The 27,592-nt window shown below is 43.8% G+C and overlaps 1 long non-coding RNA gene across 3 annotated transcripts in view; it reads left to right on the top strand.

Annotated features, from left to right (window-relative positions):
- The first annotated feature begins 2,674 nt into the window (after positions 1-2,674).
- LOC126927390 (uncharacterized) overlaps positions 2,675-27,592 on the top strand; it is a 44,319-nt gene continuing 19,401 nt past the window's right edge. For 2 of the 3 annotated variants that reach the window (XR_007715433.1, XR_007715435.1), the window contains exons 1-2: positions 4,795-4,922; positions 21,783-22,155. This is a non-coding gene — a long non-coding RNA (uncharacterized LOC126927390). Of the gene's footprint in view, positions 2,815-4,794; positions 4,923-21,782; positions 22,156-27,592 lie in introns of those variants that run through there. The other variant, XR_007715434.1, reaches the window with a different exon arrangement.

The raw sequence follows: 27,592 nt of genomic DNA, 5'->3' as shown, positions 1-27,592 counted from the left end.
TCATAGTACAGTGCAATGTGATGTCCGAAATGGCTGACAAAATTAGGTAATAACACGAAATATATGGAAGGCAATATAAGGTATATGTATAGCTTGGAAATTGTGACCGTTGCTCGCTCGCTCCGCTCGCTCGTAAAAATCTAGTCCAACACCACAACCGATACGACACGTTCGCAAATTTGAAATATGACGCCATCATATCGAATAATGAACGCAAGATGGATTGGTTTTAGGTTAGGCTATAGTTTTCGAGCGAGCGGCGCGAGCGAGAGACGCGTAAAGGTGTGTCATAAACCAACGGTTTGGCACATACGGGCATTGAAATATTCGCACCAGCCCGAGGAGCCGGAAGTATTTATCCTATTGCCTACAGACACATGTTTACAGTTTAAGAATAGTTTCACATAAATAGTACTATTTCCTCATAGTACAGTGCAATGTGATGTCCGAAATGGCTGACAAAATTAGGTAATAACACGAAATATATGGAAGGCAATATAAGGTATATGTATAGCTTGGAAATTGTGACCGTTGCTCACTCGCTCCGCTCATTCGTAAAAATCTAGTCCAACCTCACAACCGATCCCACACGTTCGCATATTTGATATATGTCGCCACCATATCGAATAATGAACGGAAGATGGATTGGTTTTAGGTTAGGCTATAGCTTTCGTGCGAGCGCAGCGAACGAGAGACGCGTAAAGGTGTGTCACAAACCATCGGTTTGGCACATGCGGACATTGATATATTCGCACCAGCCCGAGGAGCCGGAAGTCTTTATCCTATTGCCTTCTGACAAATGTTTACGGTTTACCAATAGTTTCACATAATTAGTACCGTTTCCTCATAGTACAGTGCAACGTGATGTCCGAAATGGCTGACAAAATTAGGTACAAGCACAAAAGATATGCAAGACAATATATGGTATATGTATAGCTTGGAAATTGTGACCGTTGCTCGCTCGCTCCGCTCGCTCGTAAAAATCTAGTCCAACACCACAACCGATACGACACGTTCGCAAATTTGAAATATGACGCCATCATATCGAATAATGAACGCAAGATGGATTGGTTTTAGGTTAGGCTATAGTTTTCGAGCGAGCGGCGCGAGCGAGTGACGCGTAAAGGTGTGTCATAAACCAACGGTTTGGCACATACGGGCATTGAAATATTCGCACCAGCCCGAGGAGCCGGAAGTATTTATCCTATTGCCTACCGACACATGTTTACAGTTTAAGAATAGTTTCACATAAATAGTACTATTTCCTCATAGTACAGTGCAATGTGATGTCCGAAATGGCTGACAAAATTAGGTAATAACACGAAATATATGGAAGGCAATATAAGGTATATGTATAGCTTGGAAATTGTGACCGTTGCTCGCTCGCTCCGCTCGCTCGTAAAAATCTAGTCCAACCTCACAACCGATCCCTCACGTTCGCATATTTGATATATGTCGCCACCATATCGAATAATGAACGGAAGATGGATTGGTTTTAGGTTAGGCTATAGCTTTCGTGCGAGCGCAGCGAACGAGAGACGCGTAAAGGTGTGTCACAAACCATCGGTTTGGCACATACGGACATTGATATATTCGCACCAGCCCGAGGAGCCGGAATTCTTTATCCTATTGCCTTCTGAAAAATGTTTACGGTTTACCAATAGTTTCACATAATTAGTACCGTTTCCTCATAGTACAGTGCAACGTGATGTCCGAAATGGCTGACAAAATTAGGTACAAGCACGAAATATATGCAAGACAATATATGGTATATGTATAGCTTGGAAATTGTGACCGTTGCTCGCTCGCTCCGCTCGCTCGTAAAAATCTAGTCCAACCCCACAACCGATCCGACACGTTCGCAAATTTGAAATATGTCGCCATCATATCGAATAATGAACGCAAGATGGATTGGTTTTAGGTTAGGCTATAGTTTTCGAGCGAGCGCAGCGAGCGAGAGACGCGTAAATGTGTGTCACAAACCAACGGTTTGGCACACACGGACATTGAAACATTCGCACCAGCCCCAGGAGCCGGATGTCTTTATCCTATTGCCTACTGACAAATGTTTACAGTTTATGAATAGCTTCACATAAATAGTACTATTTCCACATGTAACAGTGCAATGTGATGTCCGAAATGGCTGACAAAATTAGGTACTAACACGAAATATATGCAAGGCAATATAAGGTATATGTATAGCTTGGAAATTGTGACCGTTGCTCGCTTGCCCCGCTCGCTCGTAAAAATTTAGTCCAACCTCACATCCGATCCGACACGTTCCCAAATTTGAAATAAGTCGCCTCCATGTCGAATGACTAACGCAAGATTGATTGGTTTTAGGATAGGCTATAGTTTTCGAGCGAGCGCAGCGAGCGAGAGACGCGTAAAGGTGTGTCATAAACCAACGGTTTGGCACATGGGGATATTGAAATATTCGCACCAGCCCGAGCAGCCGGAAGTCTTTATCCTATTGCCTACTGACAAATGTTTACAATTTATGAATAGTTTCACATATATAGTACTATTTCCTCATAGTACAGTGCAATGTGATGTCCGAAATGGCTGACAAAATTAGGTACTAACACGAAATATATGCAAGGCAATATAAGGTATATGTATAGCTTGGAAATTGTGACCGTTGCTCGCTCGCTCCGCTCGCTCGTAAAAATTTAGTCCAACCTCACATCCGATCCGACACGTTCCAAAATTTGAAATAAGTCGCCTCCATGTCGAATGACTAACGCAAGAGGGATTGGTTTTAGGTTAGGCTATAGCTTTCGAGCGAGCACGGCGAGCGAGGGACGCGGAGAGGTGTGTCACAATCCAACGGTTTGGCATATGGCGACATTGAAATATTCGCACCAGCCCGAGGAGCCGGACGTATCTATCCTATTGCTACTGACAAATGTTTACAGTTTGCCAATAGTTTCACATAAATAGTACTATTTCCTCATAGTACAGTGCAATGTGATGTCCGAAATGGCTGACAAAATTAGGTAATAACACGAAATATATGCAAGGCAATATAAGGTATCTGAATGGCTTGGAAATTGTGACCGTTGCTCGCTCGCTCCGCTCGCTCGTAAAAATGTAGTCCATCCTCACTTCCGATCCGTCACGTTCCCAAATTTGAAATAAGTCGCCTCCATGTCGAATGACTAACGCAAGAGGGATTGGTTTTAGGTTAGGCTATAGCTTTCGAGCGAGCACGGCGAGCGAGAGACGCGTAAATTTGTGTCACAAACCAACGGCGTGGCACATACGGACATTGAAATATTCGCACCAGCCCGAGCAGCCGGAAGTCTTTATCCTATTGCCTACTGACAAATGTTTACAATTTATGAATAGTTTCACATAAATAGTACTATTTCCTCATAGTACAGTGCAATGTGATGTCCGAAATGGCAGACAAAATTACGTACTAGCACGAAAACTATGCTAGGCAATATATGATATATGTATAGATTGGAAATTGTGACCGTTGCTCGCACTCTCCGCTCGCTCATAAAAATCTAGTCCAATCTCGCAACCGATCCGACACGTTCGCAAATTTGAAATATGTCACCACCATATCGAATAATGAACGGAAGATGGATTGGTTTTAGGTTAGGCTATAGCTTTCGTGCGAGCGCAGCGAGCGAGAGACGCGTAAATGTGTGTCACAAACCAACGGTTTGGCACATGCGGACATTGAAACAACCGCACCAGCCCGAGGAGCCGGAAGTCTTTATCCTATTGCCTACTGACAAATGTTTACAGTTTATGAATAGTTCCACATAAATAGTAATATTTCCACATATAACAGTGCAATGTGATGTCCGAAATGGCCGACAAAATTAGTTGCTAACACGAAATATATGCAAGGCAATATAAGGTATATGTATAGCTTGGAAATTGTGACTGTTGCACGCTCGCTCCGCTCGCTCGTAACAATCTGGTCCAACCTCACAACCGATCCGACACGTTCGCAAATTCGAAACATGTCGCCACCATATCGAATAATGAACGGAAGATGGATTGGTTATAGGTTTGGCTATAGCTTTCGAGCGAGCACGGCGAGCGAGGGACGCGGAGAGGTGTGTCACAATCCAACGGTTTGGCATATGTGGACATTGAAATATTCGCACCATCCCGAGGAGCCGGAAGTCTTATTGCTATTGCTACTGACAAATGTTTACAGTTTATGAATAGCTTCACATAAATAGTACTATTTCCACATGTAACAGTGCAATGTGATGTCCGAAATGGCTGACAAAATTAGGTACTAACACGAAATATATGCAAGGCAATATAAGGTATATGTATAGCTTGGAAATTGTGACCGTTGCTCGCTTGCCCCGCTCGCTCGTAAAAATTTAGTCCAACCTCACATCCGATCCGACACGTTCCCAAATTTGAAATAAGTCGCCTCCATGTCGAATGACTAACGCAAGATTGATTGGTTTTAGGATAGGCTATAGTTTTCGAGCGAGCGCAGCGAGCGAGAGACGCGTAAAGGTGTGTCATAAACCAACGGTTTGGCACATGGGGATATTGAAATATTCGCACCAGCCCGAGCAGCCGGAAGTCTTTATCCTATTGCCTACTGACAAATGTTTACAATTTATGAATAGTTTCACATATATAGTACTATTTCCTCATAGTACAGTGCAATGTGATGTCCGAAATGGCTGACAAAATTAGGTACTAACACGAAATATATGCAAGGCAATATAAGGTATATGTATAGCTTGGAAATTGTGACCGTTGCTCGCTCGCTCCGCTCGCTCGTAAAAATTTAGTCCAACCTCACATCCGATCCGACACGTTCCAAAATTTGAAATAAGTCGCCTCCATGTCGAATGACTAACGCAAGAGGGATTGGTTTTAGGTTAGGCTATAGCTTTCGAGCGAGCACGGCGAGCGAGGGACGCGGAGAGGTGTGTCACAATCCAACGGTTTGGCATATGGCGACATTGAAATATTCGCACCAGCCCGAGGAGCCGGACGTATCTATCCTATTGCTACTGACAAATGTTTACAGTTTGCCAATAGTTTCACATAAATAGTACTATTTCCTCATAGTACAGTGCAATGTGATGTCCGAAATGGCTGACAAAATTAGGTAATAACACGAAATATATGCAAGGCAATATAAGGTATCTGAATGGCTTGGAAATTGTGACCGTTGCTCGCTCGCTCCGCTCGCTCGTAAAAATGTAGTCCATCCTCACTTCCGATCCGTCACGTTCCCAAATTTGAAATAAGTCGCCTCCATGTCGAATGACTAACGCAAGAGGGATTGGTTTTAGGTTAGGCTATAGCTTTCGAGCGAGCACGGCGAGCGAGAGACGCGTAAATTTGTGTCACAAACCAACGGCGTGGCACATACGGACATTGAAATATTCGCACCAGCCCGAGCAGCCGGAAGTCTTTATCCTATTGCCTACTGACAAATGTTTACAATTTATGAATAGTTTCACATAAATAGTACTATTTCCTCATAGTACAGTGCAATGTGATGTCCGAAATGGCAGACAAAATTACGTACTAGCACGAAAACTATGCTAGGCAATATATGGTATATGTATAGATTGGAAATTGTGACCGTTGCTCGCACTCTCCGCTCGCTCGTAAAAATCTAGTCCAACCTCACAACCGATCCGACACGTTCGCAAATTTGAAATATGTCACCACCATATCGAATAATGAACGGAAGATGGATTGGTTTTAGGTTAGGCTATAGCTTTCGTGCGAGCGCAGCGAGCGAGAGACGCGTAAATGTGTGTCACAAACCAACGGTTTGGCACATGCGGACATTGAAACAACCGCACCAGCCCGAGGAGCCGGAAGTCTTTATCCTATTGCCTACTGACAAATGTTTACAGTTTATGAATAGTTCCACATAAATAGTAATATTTCCACATATAACAGTGCAATGTGATGTCCGAAATGGCTGACAAAATTAGGTGCTAACACGAAATATATGCAAGGCAATATAAGGTATATGTATAGCTTGGAAATTGTGACCGTTGCACGCTCGCTCCGCTCGCTCGTAAAAATCTGGTCCAACATCACAACCGATCCGACACGTTCGCAAATTCGAAACGTGTCGCCACCATATCGAATAATGAACGGAAGATGGATTGGTTTTAGGTTTGGCTATAGCTTTCGTGCGAGCGCAGCGAGCGAGAGACGCGTAAAGGTGTGTCACAAACCAACGGTTTGGCACATACGGACAATGAAATATTCGCACCAGCCCGAGGAGCCGGAAGTCATTATCCTATTGCCCACTGACAAATGTTTACAGTTCATGAAATGTTTCACATAAATAGTACTATTTCCACATATAACAGTGCAATGTGATGTCCGAAATGGCCGACAAAATTAGTTGCTAACACGAAATATATGCAAGGCAATATAAGGTATATGTATAGCTTGGAAATTGTGACTGTTGCACGCTCGCTCCGCTCGCTCGTAACAATCTGGTCCAACCTCACAACCGATCCGACACGTTCGCAAATTCGAAACATGTCGCCACCATATCGAATAATGAACGGAAGATGGATTGGTTATAGGTTTGGCTATAGCTTTCGAGCGAGCACGGCGAGCGAGGGACGCGGAGAGGTGTGTCACAATCCAACGGTTTGGCATATGTGGACATTGAAATATTCGCACCATCCCGAGGAGCCGGAAGTCTTATTGCTATTGCTACTGACAAATGTTTACAGTTTACCAATAGTTTCACATAAATAGTACTATTTCCTCATAGTACAGAGCAATGTGATGTACGAAATGGCTGACAAAATTAGGTACTAGCACGAAAACTATGCAAGGCAATATATGGTATATGTATAGATTGGAAATTGTGAGCGTTGCTCGCTCGCTCCGCTCGCTCGTAAAAATCTAGTCCAACCTCACAACCGATCCGACAGGTTCGCAAATTTGAAATATGTCGCCACCATATCGAATAATGAACGGAAGATGGATTGGTTTTAGGTTAGGCTATAGCTTTCGTGCGAGCGCAGCGAGCGAGAGACGCGTAAAGGTGTGTCACAAACCAACGGTTTGGCACATACGGACAATGAAATATTCGCACCAGCCCGAGGAGCCGGAAGTCATTATCCTATTGCCCACTGACAAATGTTTACAGTTCATGAAATGTTTCACATAAATAGTACTATTTCCACATATAACAGTGCAATGTGATGTCCGAAATGGCCGACAAAATTAGTTGCTAACACGAAATATATGCAAGGCAATATAAGGTATATGTATAGCTTGGAAATTGTGACTGTTGCACGCTCGCTCCGCTCGCTCGTAACAATCTGGTCCAACCTCACAACCGATCCGACACGTTCGCAAATTCGAAACATGTCGCCACCATATCGAATAATGAACGGAAGATGGATTGGTTATAGGTTTGGCTATAGCTTTCGAGCGAGCACGGCGAGCGAGGGACGCGGAGAGGTGTGTCACAATCCAACGGTTTGGCATATGTGGACATTGAAATATTCGCACCATCCCGAGGAGCCGGAAGTCTTATTGCTATTGCTACTGACAAATGTTTACAGTTTACCAATAGTTTCACATAAATAGTACTATTTCCTCATAGTACAGAGCAATGTGATGTACGAAATGGCTGACAAAATTAGGTACTAGCACGAAAACTATGCAAGGCAATATATGGTATATGTATAGATTGGAAATTGTGACCGTTGCACGCACGCGCCGCTCGCTCGTAAAAATCTAGTCCAACCTCACAACCGATCCGACAGGTTCGCAAATTTGAAATATGTCGCCACCATATCGAATAATGAACGGAAGATGGATTGGTTTTAGGTTAGGCTATAGCTTTCGAGCGAGCGCGGTGAGCGAGGGACGCGGAGAGGTGTGTCACAATCCAACGGTTTCGCATATGTGGACATTGAAATATTCGCACCAGCCCGAGGAGCCGGAAGTCTTTATCCTACTGCTACTGACAAATGTTTACAGTTTACCAATAGTTTCACAAAAATAGTACTATTTCCTCACAGTACAGTGCAATGTGATGTCCGAAATGGCTGACAAAATTAGGTACTAACACGAAATATATGCAAGGCAATATAAGGTATATGTATAGCTTGCAAATTGTGACCGTTGCTCGCTCGCGCCGCTCGCTCGTAAAAATCTAGTCCAACCTCACAACCGATCTGACACGTTCGCAAATTCGAAACATGTCGCCACCATATCGAATAATGAACGGAAGATGCACTGGTTTTAGGTTAGGCTATAGCATTCGTGCGAGCGCAGCGAGCGGGAGACGCGTAAAGCTGTGTCACAAACGAACGGTTTCGCACATACGGACATTGAAATAATCGCACCAGCCCGAGGAGCCGAAAGTCTTTATCCTATTGCCTTCTGATAATTGTTTACGGTTTACCAACTGTTTCACATAATTAGTACCGTTTCCTCATAGGACAGTGCAATGTGATGTCCGAAATGGCAGACAAAATTACGTACTAGCACGAAAACTATGTTTGGCAATATATGGTATATGTATAGATTGGAAATTGTGACCGTTGCACGCACGCGCCGCTCGCTCGTAAAAATCTAGTCCAACCTCACAACCGATCCGACACGTTCGCAAATTCGAAACATGTCGCCACCATATCGAATAATGAACGCAAGATAGATTGGTTTTAGGTTAGGCTATATTTTTCGAGCGAGTGCAGCGAGCGAGAGACGCGTAAATATGTGTCACAAACCAACGGTTTGGCACATGCGGACATTGAAATATTCGCACCAGCCCGAGGAGCCGGAAGTCATTATCCTGTTGCTACTGACAAATGTTTACAGTTTACCAATAGTTTCACATAAATGGTACTATTTCCACATAGTACAGTGCAATGTGATGTCCGAAATGGCAGACAAAATTACGTACTAGCACGAAATATATGCAAGGCAATATATGGTATATGTATAGCTTGGAAATTGTGACCGTTGCACGCTCGCTCCGCTCGCTCGTAAAAATCTGGTCCAACGTCACAACCGATCCGACAGGTTCGCAAATTCGAAACATGTCGCCACCATATCGAATAATGAACGCAAGATGGAATGGTTTTAGGATAGGCTATAGTTTTCGAGCGAGCGCAGCGAGCGAGAGACGCGTAAAGGTGTGTCATAAACCAACGGTTTGGCACATGGGGACATTGAAATATTCGCACCAGCCCGAGCAGCCGGAAGTCTTTATCCTATTGCCTACTGACAAATGTTTACAATTTATGAATAGTTTCACATATATAGTACTATTTCCTCATAGTACAGTGCAATGTGATGTCCGAAATGGCTGACAAAATTAGGTAATAACACGAAATATATGCAAGGCAATATAAGGTATCTGAATGGCTTGGAAATTGTGACCGTTGCTCGCTCGCTCCGCTCGCTCGTAAAAATCTAGTCCAACCTCACTTCCGATCCGTCACGTTCCCAAATTTGAAATAAGTCGCCTCCATGTCGAATGACTAACGCAAGAGGGATTGGTTTTAGGTTAGGCTATAGCTTTCGAGCGAGCACGGCGAGCGAGAGACGCGTAAATTTGTGTCACAAACCAACGGCGTGGCACATACGGACATTGAAATATTCGCACCAGCCCGAGCAGCCGGAAGTCTTTATCCTATTGCCTACTGCCAAATGTTTACAATCTATGAATAGTTTCACATAAATAGTACTATTTCCTCATAGTACAGTGCAATGTGATGTCCGAAATGGCTGACAAAATTAGGTACTAACACGAAATATATGCAAGGCAATATAAGGTATATGTATAGCTTGAAAATTTTGACCGTAGCTCGCTCGCTCCGCTCGCTCGTAAAAATCTGGTCCAACATCACAACCGATCCGACACGTTCGCAAATTCGAAACATGTCGCCACCATATCGAAAAATGAACGCAAGATAGATTGGTTTTAGGTTTGGCTATAGCTTTCGAGCGAGCACGGCGAGCGAGGGACGCGGAGAGGTGTGTCACAATCCAACGGTTTGGCATATGTGGACATTGAAATATTCGCACCAGCCCGAGGAGCCGGAAGTCTTTATCCTACTGCTACTGACAAATGTTTACAGTTTAACAATAGTTTCACAAAAATAGTACTATTTCCTCATGGTACAGTGCAATGTGATGTCCGAAATGGCTGACAAAATTAGGTACTAACACGAAATATATGCAAGGCAATATAAGGTATATGTATAGCTTGGAAATTGTGACCGTTGCACGCTCGCTCCGCTCGCTCGTAAAAATCTGGTCCAACCTCACAACCGATCCGACAGGTTCGCAAATTCGAAACATGTCGCCACCATATCGAATAATGAACGGAAGATGGATTGGTTATAGGTTTGGCTATAGCTTTCGAGCGAGCACGGCGAGCGAGGGATGCGGAGAGGTGTGTCACAATACAACGGTTTGGCATATGTGGACATTGAAATATTCGCACCATCCCGAGGAGCCGGAAGTCTTTATGCTATTGCTACTGACAAATGTTTACAGTTTACCAATAGTTTCACATAAATAGTAATATTTCCACATATAACAGTGCAATGTGATGTCCGAAATGGCTGACAAAATTAGGTGCTAACACGAAATATATGCAAGGCAATATAAGCTATATGTATAGCTTGGAAATTGTGACCGTTGCACGCTCGCTCCGCTCGCTCGTAAAAATCTGGTCCAACATCACAACCGATTCGACACGTTCGCAAATTCGAAACATGTCGCCACCATATCGAATAATGAACGCAAGATAGATTGGTTTTAGGTTAGGCTATAGTTTTCGAGCGTGCGCAGCGAGCGAGAGACGCGTAAAGGTGTGTCATAAACCAACGGTTTGGCACATGGGGACATTGAAATATTCGCACCAGCCCGAGCAGCCGGAAGTCTTTATCCTATTGCCTACTGACAAATGTTTACAATTTATGAATAGTTTCACATATATAGTACTATTTCCTCATAGTACAGTGCAATGTGATGTCCGAAATGGCTGACAAAATTAGGTACTAACACGAAATATATGCAAGGCAATATAAGGTATATGTATAGCTTGGAAATTGTGACCGTTGCTCGCTCGCCCCGCTCGCTCGTAAAAATTTAGTCCAACCTCACATCCGATCCGACACGTTCCAAAATTTGAAATAAGTCGCCTCCATGTCGAATGACTAACGCAAGAGGGATTGGTTTTAGGTTAGGCTATAGCTTTCGAGCGAGCACGGCGAGCGAGGGACGCGGAGAGGTGTGTCACAATCCAACGGTTTGGCATATGGGGACATTGAAATATTCGCACCAGACCGAGGAGCCGGACGTATCTATCCTATTGCTACTGACAAATGTTCACAGTTTGCCAATAGTTTCACATAAATAGTACTATTTCCTCATAGTACAGTGCAATGTGATGTCCGAAATGGCTGACAAAATTAGGTAATAACACGAAATATATGCAAGGCAATATAAGGTATCTGAATGGCTTGGAAATTGTGACCGTTGCTCGCTCGCTCCGCTCGCTCGTAAAAATCTAGTCCAACCTCTCAACCGATCCCACACGTTCGCAAATTCGAAACATGTCGCCACCATATCGAATAATGAACGGAAGATGGATTGGTTTTAGGTTACGCTACAGTTTTCGAGCGAGCGCAGCGAGCGAGAGACGCCTAAATGTGTGTCACAAACAACGGTTTGGCACATACGGACATTGAAACATTCGCACCAGCCCGAGGAGCCGGAAGTCTTTATCCTATTGCCTACTGACAAATGTTTACAGTTTATGAATAGTTTCACATAAATAGTACTATTTCCACATATAACAGTGCAATGTGATGTCCGAAATGGCTGACAAAATTTGGTACTAACACGAAATATATGCAAGGCAATATAAGGTATATGTATAGCTTGGAAATTGTGACTGTTGCACGCTTGCTCCGCTCGCTCGTAAAAATCTGGTCCAACCTCACAACCGATCCGTCACGTTCGCAAATTCGAAACATGTCGCCACCATATCGAATAATGAACGGAAGATGGATTGGTTTTAGGTTAGGCTATAGCTTTCGAGCGAGCACGGCGAGCGAGGGACGCGGAGAGGTGTGTCACAATCCAACGGTTTGGCATATGGGGACATTGAAACATTCGCACCAGCCCGAGGAGCCGGAAGTCTTTATCCTATTGCCTACTGACAAATGTTTACAGTTTATTAATAGTTTCACATAAATAGTACTATTTCCACATATAACAGTGCAATGTGATGTCCGAAATGGCCGACAAAATTAGGTAATAACACGAAATATAAGCAAGGCAATATAAGGTATATGTATAGCTTGGAAATTGTGACCGTTGCACGCTCGCTCCGCTCGCTCGTAAAAATCTAGTCCAACATCACAACCGATCCGACACGTTCGCAAATTCGAAACATGTCGCCACCATATCGAATAATGAACGGAAGATGCACTGGTTTTAGGTTAGGCTATAGCTTTCGTGCGAAAGCAGCGAGCGGGAGACGCGTAATGGTGTGTCACAAACCAACGGTTTGGCACATACGGACATTGAAATATTCGCACCAGCCCGAGGAGCCGAAAGTCTTTATCCTATTGCCTTCTGACAAATGTTTACGGTTTACCAACTGTTTCACATAATTAGTACCGTTTCCTCATAGTACAGTGCAATGTGATGTCCGAAAAGGCAGACAAAATTAGGTACTAGCACGAAATATATGCAAGGCAATATATGGTACAAGTATAGATTGGAAATTGTGACCGTTGCTCGCTCGCTCCGCTCGCTCGTAAAAATCTAGTCCAACCTCACAACCGATCCGTCACGTTGGCAAATTTGAAATATGTCGCCACCATATCGAATAATGAACGCAAGATGGATTGGTTTTAGGTTAGGCTATAGTTTTCGAGCGAGCGCAGCGAGCGAGAGACGCGTAAATGTGTGTCACAAACCAACGGTTTGGCACATACGGACATTGAAACAACCGCACCAGCCCGAGGAGCCGGAAGTCTTTATCCTATTGCCTACTGACAAATGTTTACAGTTTATGAATAGTTTCACATAAATAGTAATATTTCCACATATAACAGTGCAATGTGATGTCCGAAATGGCTGACAAAATTAGGTGCTAACACGAAATATATGCAAGGCAATATAAGGTATATGTATGGCTTGGAAATTGTGACTGTTGCACGCTCGCTCCGCTCGCTCGTAAAAATCTGGTCCAACTTCACAACCGATCCGACACGTTCGCAAATTCGAAACATGTCGCCGCCATATCGAATAATGAAAGGAAGATGGATTGGTTTTAGGTTTGGCTATAGCTTTCGAGCGAGCACGGCGAGCGAGTGACTCGGAGAGGTGTATCACAATCCAACGGTTTGGCACATGGGGACATTGAAATATTCGCACCAGACCGAGGAGCCGGAAGTCTTTATCCTATTGCTCCTGACAAATGTCTACAGGTTACCAATAGTTTCACATAAATAGTACTATTTCCTCATAGTACAGTGCAATGTGATGTCCGAAATGGCTGACAAAATTAGGTACTAACACGAAATATATGCAAGGCAATATAAGGTATATGTATAGCTTGGAAATTGTGACTGCTGCACGCTCGCTCCGCTCGCTCGTAAAAATCTGGTCCAACCTCACAACCGATCCGACACGTTCGCAAATTCGAAACATGTCGCCACCATTTCGAATAATGAACGGAAGATGGATTGGTTTTAGGTTAGGCTGTAGCTTTCGAGCGAGCACGGCGAGCGAGTGACGCGGAGAGGTGTGTCACAATCCAACGGTTTGGCACATGGGGACATTGAAATATTCGCACCAGCCCGAGGAGCCGGAAGTCATTATCCTATTGCTCCTGACAAATGTCTACAGTTTACCAATAGTTTCACATAAATAGTACTATTTCCTCATAGTACAGTGCAATGTGATGTCCGAAATGGCTGACAAAATTAGGTACTAACACGAAATATATGCAAGGCAATATATGGTATGTGTATAGCTTGGAAATTGTGACCGTTGCACGCTCGCTCCGCTCGCTCGTAAAAATCTGGTCCAACCTCACAACCGATCCGACACGTTCGCAAATTCGAAACATGTCGCCACCATATCGAATAATGAACGGTAGATGGATTGGTTTTAGGTTGGGCTATAGCTTTCGTGCGAGCGCAGCGAGCGAGAGACGCGTAAAGGTGTGTCACAAACCAACGGTTTGGCACATACGGACATTGAAATATTCGCACCAGCCCGAGGAGCCTGAAGTCTTTATTCTTTTGCTACTGACAAATGTTTACAGTTTACGAATAGTTTCACATAAATTGTACTATTTCCTCATAGTACAGTGCAATGTGATGTCCGAAATGGCTGACAAAATTAGGTACTAACACGAAATATATGCAAAGCAATATAAGGTATATGTATAGCTTGGAAATTGTGACTGTTGCACGCTCGCTCCGCTCGCTCGTAAAAATCTGGTCCAACCTCACAACCGATCCGACACGTTCGCAAATTCGAAACATGTCGCCACCATTTCGAATAATCAACGGAAGATGGATTGGTTTTAGGTTAGGCTATAGCTTTCGAGCGAGCACGGCGAGCGAGTGACGCGGAGAGGTGTGTCACAATCCAACGGTTTGGCACATGGGGACATTGAAATATTCGCACCAGCCCGAGGAGCCGGAAGTCTTTATCCTATTGCCTTCTGACAAATGTTTACGGTTTACCAATAGTTTCACATAAATAGTACTATTTCCTCATAGTACAGTGCAATGTGATGTCCGAAATGGCTGACAAAATTAGGTACTAACACGAAATATATGCAAGGCAATATAAGGTATATGTATAGCTTGCAAATTGTGACCGTTGCTCGCTCGCGCCGCTCGCTCGTAAAAATCTAGTCCAACCTCACAACCGATCTGACACGTTCGCAAATTCGAAACATGTCGCCACCATATCGAATAATGAACGGAAGATGCACTGGTTTTAGGTTAGGCTATAGCATTCGTGCGAGCGCAGCGAGCGGGAGACGCGTAAAGCTGTGTCACAAACGAACGGTTTCGCACATACGGACATTGAAATAATCGCACCAGCCCGAGGAGCCGAAAGTCTTTATCCTATTGCCTTCTGATAATTGTTTACGGTTTACCAACTGTTTCACATAATTAGTACCGTTTCCTCATAGGACAGTGCAATGTGATGTCCGAAATGGCAGACAAAATTACGTACTAGCACGAAAACTATGTTTGGCAATATATGGTATATGTATAGATTGGAAATTGTGACCGTTGCACGCACGCGCCGCTCGCTCGTAAAAATCTAGTCCAACCTCACAACCGATCCGACACGTTCGCAAATTCGAAACATGTCGCCACCATATCGAATAATGAACGCAAGATAGATTGGTTTTAGGTTAGGCTATATTTTTCGAGCGAGTGCAGCGAGCGAGAGACGCGTAAATATGTGTCACAAACCAACGGTTTGGCACATGCGGACATTGAAATATTCGCACCAGCCCGAGGAGCCGGAAGTCATTATCCTGTTGCTACTGACAAATGTTTACAGTTTACCAATAGTTTCACATAAATGGTACTATTTCCACATAGTACAGTGCAATGTGATGTCCGAAATGGCAGACCAAATTACGTACTAGCACGAAATATATGCAAGGCAATATATGGTATATGTATAGCTTGGAAATTGTGACCGTTGCACGCTCGCTCCGCTCGCTCGTAAAAATCTGGTCCAACGTCACAACCGATCCGACAGGTTCGCAAATTCGAAACATGTCGCCACCATATCGAATAATGAACGCAAGATGGAATGGTTTTAGGATAGGCTATAGTTTTCGAGCGAGCGCAGCGAGCGAGAGACGCGTAAAGGTGTGTCATAAACCAACGGTTTGGCACATGGGGACATTGAAATATTCGCACCAGCCCGAGCAGCCGGAAGTCTTTATCCTATTGCCTACTGACAAATGTTTACAATTTATGAATAGTTTCACATATATAGTACTATTTCCTCATAGTACAGTGCAATGTGATGTCCGAAATGGCTGACAAAATTAGGTAATAACACGAAATATATGCAAGGCAATATAAGGTATCTGAATGGCTTGGAAATTGTGACCGTTGCTCGCTCGCTCCGCTCGCTCGTAAAAATCTAGTCCAACCTCACTTCCGATCCGTCACGTTCCCAAATTTGAAATAAGTCGCCTCCATGTCGAATGACTAACGCAAGAGGGATTGGTTTTAGGTTAGGCTATAGCTTTCGAGCGAGCACGGCGAGCGAGAGACGCGTAAATTTGTGTCACAAACCAACGGCGTGGCACATACGGACATTGAAATATTCGCACCAGCCCGAGCAGCCGGAAGTCTTTATCCTATTGCCTACTGCCAAATGTTTACAATCTATGAATAGTTTCACATAAATAGTACTATTTCCTCATAGTACAGTGCAATGTGATGTCCGAAATGGCTGACAAAATTAGGTACTAACACGAAATATATGCAAGGCAATATAAGGTATCTGTATAGCTTGAAAATTTTGACCGTAGCTCGCTCGCTCCGCTCGCTCGTAAAAATCTGGTCCAACATCACAACCGATCCGACACGTTCGCAAATTCGAAACATGTCGCCACCATATCGAATAATGAACGCAAGATAGATTGGTTTTAGGTTTGGCTATAGCTTTCGAGCGAGCACGGCGAGCGAGGGACGCGGAGAGGTGTGTCACAATCCAACGGTTTGGCATATGTGGACATTGAAATATTCGCACCAGCCCGAGGAGCCGGAAGTCTTTATCCTACTGCTACTGACAAATGTTTACAGTTTAACAATAGTTTCACAAAAATAGTACTATTTCCTCATGGTACAGTGCAATGTGATGTCCGAAATGGCTGACAAAATTAGGTACTAACACGAAATATATGCAAGGCAATATAAGGTATATGTATAGCTTGGAAATTGTGACCGTTGCACGCTCGCTCCGCTCGCTCGTAAAAATCTGGTCCAACCTCACAACCGATCCGACAGGTTCGCAAATTCGAAACATGTCGCCACCATATCGAATAATGAACGGAAGATGGATTGGTTATAGGTTTGGCTATAGCTTTCGAGCGAGCACGGCGAGCGAGGGATGCGGAGAGGTGTGTCACAATCCAACGGTTTGGCATATGTGGACATTGAAATATTCGCACCATCCCGAGGAGCCGGAAGTCTTTATGCTATTGCTACTGACAAATGTTTACAGTTTACCAATAGTTTCACATAAATAGTAATATTTCCACATATAACAGTGCAATGTGATGTCCGAAATGGCTGACAAAATTAGGTGCTAACACGAAATATATGGAAGGCAATATAAGCTATATGTATAGCTTGGAAATTGTGACCGTTGCACGCTCGCTCCGCTCGCTCGTAAAAATCTGGTCCAACATCACAACCGATCCGACACGTTCGCAAATTCGAAACATGTCGCCACCATATCGAATAATGAACGCAAGATAGATTGGTTTTAGGTTAGGCTATAGTTTTCGAGCGTGCGCAGCGAGCGAGAGACGCGTAAAGGTGTGTCATAAACCAACGGTTTGGCACATGGGGACATTGAAATATTCGCACCAGCCCGAGCAGCCGGAAGTCTTTATCCTATTGCCTACTCACAAATGTTTACAATTTATGAATAGTTTCACATATATAGTACTATTTCCTCATAGTACAGTGCAATGTGATGTCCGAAATGGCTGACAAAATTAGGTACTAACACGAAATATATGCAAGGCAATATAAGGTATATGTATAGCTTGGAAATTGTGACCGTTGCTCGCTCGCCCCGCTCGCTCGTAAAAATTTAGTCCAACCTCACATCCGATCCGACACGTTCCAAAATTTGAAATAAGTCGCCTCCATGTCGAATGACTAACGCAAGAGGGATTGGTTTTAGGTTAGGCTATAGCTTTCGAGCGAGCACGGCGAGCGAGGGACGCGGAGAGGTGTGTCACAATCCAACGGTTTGGCATATGGGGACATTGAAATATTCGCACCAGACCGAGGAGCCGGACGTATCTATCCTATTGCTACTGACAAATGTTCACAGTTTGCCAATAGTTTCACATAAATAGTACTATTTCCTCATAGTACAGTGCAATGTGATGTCCGAAATGGCTGACAAAATTAGGTAATAACACGAAATATATGCAAGGCAATATAAGGTATCTGAATGGCTTGGAAATTGTGACCGTTGCTCGCTCGCTCCGCTCGCTCGTAAAAATCTAGTCCAACCTCTCAACCGATCCCACACGTTCGCAAATTCGAAACATGTCGCCACCATATCGAATAATGAACGGAAGATGGATTGGTTTTAGGTTACGCTACAGTTTTCGAGCGAGCGCAGCGAGCGAGAGACGCCTAAATGTGTGTCACAAACAACGGTTTGGCACATACGGACATTGAAACATTCGCACCAGCCCGAGGAGCCGGAAGTCTTTATCCTATTGCCTACTGACAAATGTTTACAGTTTATGAATAGTTTCACATAAATAGTACTATTTCCACATATAACAGTGCAATGTGATGTCCGAAATGGCTGACAAAATTTGGTACTAACACGAAATATATGCAAGGCAATATAAGGTATATGTATAGCTTGGAAATTGTGACTGTTGCACGCTTGCTCCGCTCGCTCGTAAAAATCTGGTCCAACCTCACAACCGATCCGTCACGTTCGCAAATTCGAAACATGTCGCCACCATATCGAATAATGAACGGAAGATGGATTGGTTTTAGGTTAGGCTATAGCTTTCGAGCGAGCACGGCGAGCGAGGGACGCGGAGAGGTGTGTCACAATCCAACGGTTTGGCATATGGGGACATTGAAATATTCGCACCAGCCCGAGGAGCCGGAAGTCTTTATCCTATTGCTCCTGACAAATGTTTACAGTTTACCAATAGTTTCACATAAATAGTACTATTTCCTCATAGTACAGTGCAATGTGATGTCCGAAATGGCTGACAAAATTAGGTACTAGCACGAAATATATGCAAGGCAATATATGGTATATGTATAGATTGGAAATTGTGACTGTTGCACGCTTGCTCCGCTCGCTCGTAAAAATCTGGTCCAACCTCACAACCGATCCGACACGTTCGCAAATTCGAAACATGTCGCCACCATATCGAATAATGAACGGAAGATGGATTGGTTTTAGGTTAGGCTATAGCTTTCGAGCGAGCACGGCGAGCGAGGGACGCGGAGAGGTGTGTCACAATCCAACGGTTTGGCACATACGGACATTGAAACAACCGCACCAGCTCGAGGAGCCGGAAGTCTTTATCCTATTGCCCACTGACAAATGTTTACAGTTTATGAGTAGTTTCACATAAATAGTAATATTTCCACATATAACAGTGCAATGTGATGTCCGAAATGGCCGACAAAATTAGGTGCTAACACGAAATATATGCAAGGCAATATAAGGTATATGTATAGCTTGGAAATTGTAACTGTTGCACGCTCGCTCCGCTCGCTCGTAAAAATCTGGTCCAACCTCACAACCGATCCGACACGTTCGCAAATTCGACACATGTCGCCATCATATCGAATAATGAACGGAAGATGGATTGGTTTTAGGTTTGGCTATAGTTTTCGAGCCAGCGCAGCGAGAGAGAGACGCCTAAATGTGTGTCACATACCAACGGTTTGGCACATACGGACATTGAAACATTCGCACCAGCCCGAGGAGCCGGAAGTCTTTATCCTATTGCCTACTGACAAATGTTTACAGTTTATTAATAGTTTCACATAAATAGTACTATTTCCACATATAACAGTGCAATGTGATGTCCGAAATGGCCGACAAAATTAGGTAATAACACGAAATATAAGCAAGGCAATATAAGGTATATGTATAGCTTGGAAATTGTGACCGTTGCACGCTCGCTCCGCTCGCTCGTAAAAATCTAGTCCAACATCACAACCGATCCGACACGTTCGCAAATTCGAAACATGTCGCCACCATATCGAATAATGAACGGAAGATGCACTGGTTTTAGGTTAGGCTATAGCTTTCGTGCGAAAGCAGCGAGCGGGAGACGCGTAATGGTGTGTCACAAACCAACGGTTTGGCACATACGGACATTGAAATATTCGCACCAGCCCGAGGAGCCGAAAGTCTTTATCCTATTGCCTTCTGACAAATGTTTACGGTTTACCAACTGTTTCACATAATTAGTACCGTTTCCTCATAGTACAGTGCAATGTGATGTCCGAAAAGGCAGACAAAATTAGGTACTAGCACGAAATATATGCAAGGCAATATATGGTACAAGTATAGATTGGAAATTGTGACCGTTGCTCGCTCGCTCCGCTCGCTCGTAAAAATCTAGTCCAACCTCACAACCGATCCGTCACGTTGGCAAATTTGAAATATGTCGCCACCATATCGAATAATGAACGCAAGATGGATTGGTTTTAGGTTAGGCTATAGTTTTCGAGCGAGCGCAGCGAGCGAGAGACGCGTAAATGTGTGTCACAAACCAACGGTTTGGCACATACGGACATTGAAACAACCGCACCAGCCCGAGGAGCCGGAAGTCTTTATCCTATTGCCTACTGACAAATGTTTACAGTTTATGAATAGTTTCACATAAATAGTAATATTTCCACATATAACAGTGCAATGTGATGTCCGAAATGGCTGACAAAATTAGGTGCTAACACGAAATATATGCAAGGCAATATAAGGTATATGTATGGCTTGGAAATTGTGACTGTTGCACGCTCGCTCCGCTCGCTCGTAAAAATCTGGTCCAACTTCACAACCGATCCGACACGTTCGCAAATTCGAAACATGTCGCCGCCATATCGAATAATGAAAGGAAGATGGATTGGTTTTAGGTTTGGCTATAGCTTTCGAGCGAGCACGGCGAGCGAGTGACTCGGAGAGGTGTATCACAATCCAACGGTTTGGCACATGGGGACATTGAAATATTCGCACCAGCCCGAGGAGCCGGAAGTCATTATCCTATTGCTCCTGACAAATGTCTACAGTTTACCAATAGTTTCACATAAATAGTACTATTTCCTCATAGTACAGTGCAATGTGATGTCCGAAATGGCTGACAAAATTAGGTACTAACACGAAATATATGCAAGGCAATATATGGTATGTGTATAGCTTGGAAATTGTGACCGTTGCACGCTCGCTCCGCTCGCTCGTAAAAATCTGGTCCAACCTCACAACCGATCCGACACGTTCGCAAATTCGAAACATGTCGCCACCATATCGAATAATGAACGGTAGATGGATTGGTTTTAGGTTGGGCTATAGCTTTCGTGCGAGCGCAGCGAGCGAGAGACGCGTAAAGGTGTGTCACAAACCAACGGTTTGGCACATACGGACATTGAAATATTCGCACCAGCCCGAGGAGCCTGAAGTCTTTATTCTTTTGCTACTGACAAATGTTTACAGTTTACGAATAGTTTCACATAAATTGTACTATTTCCTCATAGTACAGTGCAATGTGATGTCCGAAATGGCTGACAAAATTAGGTACTAACACGAAATATATGCAAAGCAATATAAGGTATATGTATAGCTTGGAAATTGTGACTGTTGCACGCTCGCTCCGCTCGCTCGTAAAAATCTGGTCCAACCTCACAACCGATCCGACACGTTCGCAAATTCGAAACATGTCGCCACCATTTCGAATAATCAACGGAAGATGGATTGGTTTTAGGTTAGGCTATAGCTTTCGAGCGAGCACGGCGAGCGAGTGACGCGGAGAGGTGTGTCACAATCCAACGGTTTGGCACATGGGGACATTGAAATATTCGCACCAGCCCGAGGAGCCGGAAGTCTTTATCCTATTGCCTTCTGACAAATGTTTACGGTTTACCAATAGTTTCACATAAATAGTACTATTTCCTCATAGTACAGTGCAATGTGATGTCCGAAATGGCTGACAAAATTAGGTACTAACACGAAATATAAGCAAGGCAATATAAGGTATATGTATAGCTTGGAAATTGTGACAGTTGCTCGCTCGCTCCGCTCGCTCGTAAAAATCTAGTCCAACCTCACATCCGATCCGACACGTTCCCAAATTTGAAATAAGTCGCCACCATGTCGAATGACTAACGCAAGAGGGATTGGTTTTAGGTTAGGCTATAGCTTTCGAGCGAACTCGGCGAGCGAGGGACGCGGAGAGGTGTGTCACAATCCAACGGTTTGGCACATGGGGACATTGAAATATTCGCACCAGACCGAGGAGCCGGAAGTCTTTATCCTATTGCTCCTGACAAATGTCTACAGTTTACCAATAGTTTCACATAAATAGTACTATTTCCTCATAGTACAGTGCAATGTGATGTCCGAAATGGCTGACAAAATTTGGTACTAACACGAAATATATGTAAGGCAATATAAGGTATATGTATAGCTTGGAAATTGTGACTGTTGCACGCTCGCTCGGCTCGCTCGTAAAAATCTGGTCCAACCTCACAACCGAGCCGACACGTTCGCAAATTCGAAACATGTCGCCACCATATCGAATAATGAACGGAAGATGGATTGGTTTTAGGTTAGGCCATAGCTTTCGAGCGAGCAGGGCGAGCGAGGGACGCGGAGAGGTGCGTCACAAACCAACGGTTTGGCACATACGGACATTGAAACATTCGCACCAGCCCGAGGAGCCGGAAGTCTTTATCCTATTGCCTACTGACAAATGTTTACAGTTTATGAATAGTTTCACATAAATAGTACCGTTTCCTCATAGTACAGTGCAATGTGATGTCCGAAATGGCTGACAAAATTAGGTACTAGCACGAAATATATGCAAGGCAATATAAGGTATATGTATAGCTTGGAAATTGTGACCGTTGCACGCTCGCTCCGCTCGCTCGTAAAAATCTGGTCCAACCTCACAACCGATCCGACACGCTCGCAAATTTGAAATATGTCGCCACCATATCGAATAATGAACGCAAGATGGATTGGTTTTAGGTTAGGCTATAGTTTTCGAGCGAGCGCAGCGAGCGAGAGACGCGTCAATGTGTGTCACAAACCAACGGTTTGGCACATACGGACATTGAAACATTCGCAGCAGACCGAGGTGCCGGAAGTCTTTATCCTATTGCCTACTGACAAATGTTTACAGTTTATGAATAGTTTCACACAAATAGTATTATTTCCACATATAACAGTGCAATGTGATGTCCGAAATGGCTGACGAAATTAGGTACTAACACGAAATATATGGAAGGCAATATAAGGTATATGTATACCTTGGAAATTGTGACCGTTGCACGCTCGCCCCGCTCGCTCGTAAAAATCTAGTCCAACCTCACAACCGATCCGACACGTTCGCAAATTCGAAACATGTCGCCACCATATCGAATAATGAAAGCAAGATGGATTGGTTTTAGGTTAGGCTATAGTTTTCGAGCGAGGGCAGCGAGCGAGAGACGCGTAAATGTGTGTCACAAACCAACGGTTTGGCACATACGGACATTGAAACATTCGCACCAGCCCGAGGAGCCGGAAGTCTTTATCCTATTGCCTACCGACACATGTTTACGGTTTACCAATAGTTTCACATAATTAGTACCGTTTCCACCTAGTACAGTGCAATGTGATGTCCGAAATGGCTGACAAAATTAGGTAATAACACGAAATATAAGCAAGGCAATATAAGGTATATGTATAGCTTGGAAATTGTGACCGTTGCTCGCTCGCTCCGCTCGCTCGTAAAAATCTAGTCCAACCTCACAACCGATCCGTCACGTTCGCAAATTTGAAATATGTCGGCACCATATCGAATAATGAACGGAAGATGGATTGGTTTTATGTTAGGCTATAGCTTTCGTGCGAGCGCAGCGAGCGAGAGACGCGTAAAGGTGTGTCATAAACCAACGGTTTGGCACATACGGACATTGAAATATTCGCACCAGCCCGAGGAGCCGGCAGTCTTTATCCTATTGCCTACCGACACATGTTTACGGTTTACCAATAGTTACACATAATTAGTACCGTTTCCTCATAGTACAGTGCAATGTGATGTCCGAAATGACTGACAAAATTAGGTACTAGCACTAAATATATGCAAGGCAATATATGGTATATGTATAGCTTGGAAATTGTGACCGTTGCACGCTTGCTCCGGTCGCTCGTAAAAATCTGGTCCAACCTGACAACCGATCCGACACGTTCGCAAATTTGAAATATGTCGCCACCATATCGAATAATGAACGGAAGATGGATTGGTTTTAGGTTAGGCTATAGTTTTCGAGCGAGCGCAGCGAGCGAGAGACGCGTAAATGTGTGTCACAAACCAACGGTTTGGCACATACGGACATTGAAACATTCGCACCAGCCCGAGGAGCCGGAAGTCTTTATCCTATTGCCTACCGACACATGTTTACGGTTTACCAATAGTTTCACATAATTAGTACCGTTTCCACCTAGTACAGTGCAATGTGATGTCCGGAATGGCTGACAAAATTAGGTAATAACACGAAATATAAGCAAGGCAATATAAGGTATATGTATAGCTTGGAAATTGTGACCTTTGCTCGCTCGCTCCGCTCGCTCGTAAAAATCTGGTCCAACCTCACAACCCATCCGCCACGTTCGCAAATTTGAAATATGTCGCAACCATATCGATAATGAACGGAAGATGGATTGGTTTTAGGTTAGGCTATAGCTTTCGTGCGAGCGCAGCGAGCGAGAGACGCGTAAATGTGTGTCACAAACCAAGGGTTTGGCACATACTGACATTGAAACATTCGCACCAGCCCGAGGAGCCGGAAGTCTTTATCCTATTGCCTACTGACAAATGTTTACAGTTTATGAATAGTTTCACATAATTAGTACTATTTCCACATATAACAGTGCAATGTGATGTCCGAAATGGCTGACAAAATTAGGTAATAGCACCAAATATAAGCACGGCAATATAAGGTATATGTACAGCTTGGAAATTGTGACCGTTGCTCGCTCGCTCAGCTCGCTCGTAAAAATCGAGTCCAACCTCACAACCGATCCGACACGTTCGCAAATATGAAATATGTCGCCATCATATCGAATAATGAACGGAAGATGGATTGGTTTTAGGTTAAGCTATAGCTTTCGTGCGAGCGCAGCGAGCGAGAGACGCGTAAAGGTGTGTCACAAACCAACGGTTTGGCACATACGGACATAGAAACATTCGCACCAGCACAAGGAGCCGGAAGTCTTTATCCTATTGCCTACTGACAAATGTTTACAGTTTATGAATAGTTTCACATAAATAGTACTATTTCCACATATAACAGTGCAATGTGATGTCCGAAATGGCTGACAAAATTACGTAATAACACGAAATATAAGCAAGGCAATATAAGGTATATGTATAGCTTGGAAATTGTGAACGTTGCTCGCTCGCTCCGCTCGCTCGTAAAAATCGAGTCCAACCACACAACCGATCCGACACGTTCGCAAATTTGAAATATGTCGCCATCATATCGAATAATGAACGGAAGATGGATTGGTTTTAGGTTAGGCTATAGCTTTCGTGCGAGCGCAGCGAGCGAGAGACGCGTAAATGTGTGTCACAAACCAACGGTTTGGCACATACGGACATTGAAATATTCGCACCAGCCCGAGGAGCCGGAAGTCTTTATCCTATTGACTACTGACAAATGTTTACAGTTTACCAATAGTTTCACATAAGTAGTACTATTTCCACATAGTACAGTGCAATGTGATGTCCGAAATGGCTGACAAAATTAGGTAATAACACGAAATATAAGCACGGGAATATAAGGTATATGTACAGCTTGGAAATTGTGACCGTTGCTCGCTCGATCAGCTCGCTCGTAAAAATCGAGTCCAACCTCACAACCGATCCGACACGTTCGCAAATTTGAAATATGTCGCCATCATATCGAATAATGAACGGAAGATGGATTGGTTTTATGTTAGGCTATAGCTTTCGTGCGAGCGCAGCGAGCGAGAGACGCGTAAAGGTGTGTCATAAACCAACGGTTTGGCACATACGGACATTGAAATATTCGCACCAGCCCGAGGAGACGGCAGTCGTTATCCTATTGCCTACCGACACATGTTTACGGTTTACCAATAGTTACACATAATTAGTACCGTTTCCTCATAGTACAGTGCAATGTGATGTCCGAAATGACTGACAAAATTAGGTACTAGCACGAAATATATGCAAGGCAATATATGGTATATGTATAGCTTGGAAATTGTGACCGTTGCACGCTCGCTCCGCTCGCTCGTAAAAATCTGGTCCAACCTCACAACCGATCCGACACGCTCGCAAATTTGAAATATGTCGCCACCATATCGAATAATGAACGCAAGATGGATTGGTTTTAGGTTAGGCTATAGTTTTCGAGCGAGCGCAGCGAGCGAGAGACGCGTCAATGTGTGTCACAAACCAACGGTTTGGCACATACGGACATTGAAACATTCGCAGCAGACCGAGGTGCCGGAAGTCTTTATCCTATTGCCTACTGACAAATGTTTACAGTTTATGAATAGTTTCACACAAATAGTATTATTTCCACATATAACAGTGCAATGTGATGTCCGAAATGGCTGACGAAATTAGGTACTAACACGAAATATATGGAAGGCAATATAAGGTATATGTATAGCTTGGAAATTGTGACCGTTGCACGCTCACCCCGCTCGCTCGTAAAAATCTAGTCCAACCTCACAACCGATCCGACACGTTCGCAAATTCGAAACATGTCGCCACCATATCGAATAATGAAAGCAAGATGGATTGGTTTTAGGTTAGGCTATAGTTTTCGAGCGAGGGCAGCGAGCGAGAGACGCGTAAATGTGTGTCACAAACCAACGGTTTGGCACATACGGACATTGAAACATTCGCACCAGCCCGAGGAGCCTGAAGTCTTTATCCTATTGCCTACCGACACATGTTTACGGTTTACCAATAGTTTCACATAATTAGTACCGTTTCCACCTAGTACAGTGCAATGTGATGTCCGAAATGGCTGACAAAATTAGGTAATAACACGAAATATAAGCAAGGCAATATAAGGTATATGTATAGCTTGGAAATTGTGACCGTTGCTCGCTCGCTCCGCTCGCTCGTAAAAATCTAGTCCAACCTCACAACCGATCCGTCACGTTCGCAAATTTGAAATATGTCGGCACCATATCGAATAATGAACGGAAGATGGATTGGTTTTATGTTAGGCTATAGCTTTCGTGCGAGCGCAGCGAGCGAGAGACGCGTAAATGTGTGTCATAAACCAACGGTTTGGCACATACGGACATTGAAATATTCGCACCAGCCCGAGGAGCCGGCAGTCTTTATCCTATTGCCTACCGACACATGTTTACGGTTTACCAATAGTTACACATAATTAGTACCGTTTCCTCATAGTACAGTGCAATGTGATGTCCGAAATGACTGACAAAATTAGGTACTAGCACTAAATATATGCAAGGCAATATATGGTATATGTATAGCTTGGAAATTGTGACCGTTGCACGCTTGCTCCGGTCGCTCGTAAAAATCTGGTCCAACCTGACAACCGATCCGACACGTTCGCAAATTTGAAAT

This window comes from Bombus affinis, unplaced genomic scaffold, assembly GCF_024516045.1.
Source record: "Bombus affinis isolate iyBomAffi1 unplaced genomic scaffold, iyBomAffi1.2 ctg00000097.1, whole genome shotgun sequence".
In the NCBI taxonomy this organism is placed as follows: Eukaryota; Metazoa; Arthropoda; class Insecta; order Hymenoptera; family Apidae; genus Bombus; species Bombus affinis.
The sequence above is the reverse complement of the archived record's forward strand: the minus strand, read 5'-3'. Positions and strand labels throughout refer to the sequence as shown.